Source organism: Apis dorsata, unplaced genomic scaffold (genome assembly GCF_000469605.1).
Source record: "Apis dorsata unplaced genomic scaffold, Apis dorsata 1.3 scaffold_326, whole genome shotgun sequence".
In the NCBI taxonomy this organism is placed as follows: domain Eukaryota; kingdom Metazoa; phylum Arthropoda; class Insecta; order Hymenoptera; family Apidae; genus Apis; species Apis dorsata.
The window spans coordinates 11,612-12,963 of record NW_006263594.1 but is presented as its reverse complement, the minus strand read 5'-3'; the positions used below and the strand labels follow the sequence as shown (position 1 = coordinate 12,963).

At 39.3% G+C, this 1,352-nt stretch overlaps 1 protein-coding gene across 1 annotated transcript in view; it reads left to right on the top strand.

The window, feature by feature from the left end:
• LOC102680131 overlaps window positions 1–1,352 on the top strand; it is a 4,698-nt gene that overhangs the window by 2,261 nt on the left and 1,085 nt on the right. The gene's annotated exons all lie outside the window — the stretch shown is intronic.

Below are 1,352 nucleotides of genomic sequence, written 5' to 3'. Positions count from 1 at the left end.
AAAAAAAAAAAAAAACTTATTCGAATACCGTGTCGTAAATCTTGTCGAATACACAATTTGTTTTTTCTTTTTTTTCTTTTTTATTCGAACGTTGTTTACATAAAAGATACGCAAGAGTCACGAGGAGCTAGGAATCGTCGGGTTACCTGTGACGAGATATTACGTAATCGCGCGTAACCAAAGTACGAGAATCTGCGACGAGAAATTCGCCGTGTTGTGGCTCACGTGCGCACGTGCAATTCTTATTGGCGACGCGCTACGTTGAGAACCACTGTTCGATCGTAACACAGCACCGCATCGGGAGTACTCGGCCTTGCTGCAACCGCGCCGCTAAATCCGCCCCACGAAAATATGTATTACGTCGCGTACGGATCCCCGATCGTTGATAGTTCACTGCATTACCAGCCGGCATGGACGAACACGGCACGTGTTGACGCGTACACTTCTTGATACAATAAACATTGGATAAGTAGCCGAAACTTGAAACTCAACTTATGGTGTAGCGGAATCAAAATGTAATCCCTGATATAATAACCTGACCAAAGTTCTCAGTTTCCTTCGCGTCTTGTCGTTGAACGTGGAAAAAGGAGAAGTAATGGTGGAGTAATGGAATTGAAATTTAATCCCGATATCGGCCCGATCGAAGTTCCGAGTTTCCTTTAGTAGGTTGAATGAACGTAGAAAGCGTAGAAAAGGACAGCGGGTGAAAGAGAAAAAAAGCTGAAAGTCAAAGTAAACACGTTACGAGAAAAGTTCCCTCCATTTCCTTCACTGGATATCGGGTTATTGCGTCGTGTGTATACAATCGTTTCGGGAACTTATCTAATGTTTACCGTATTCGGAAACCTGCCCAAGTAATTATACCAAATCATAACGTTTCACTCGTTGTATATATTTATCACTTCATCCAGCTTCGTTTCTCAAATTTTGGTGTGAGATCTGTAAGACAAAAATCTAGCTTTTTTTTAGATTAACTATTGGGTCATTCCTTATACGTAATTTTATTTTAAAAATCTATTTTCAATGGAAAAACCGTAACAACTTCGTTTATCCCTTCGTCGTTTTTAATTAAAAAAAAAAACTGATCTAACGTTTTGCGTGAAGATAATTCGTTGAAAGTGATTTTAAAATCGTTCACGGTATATCGCTGATACCCGATTCGTCCGTCAAAGTTTATCAAAACAAATGATATTTTGCAATTGAAATTCTCCACTTAAAACATTACCTATAGGATGACCTAATAGGTACTTAGATTTCACCGCTGCTTTCCTTTCATTACAAAGCGTAAAGAAAATTCGTAAACATACAGCAGTGCAAACCACCTGTCGAACGTCAATAAGGTGAATTTTTCG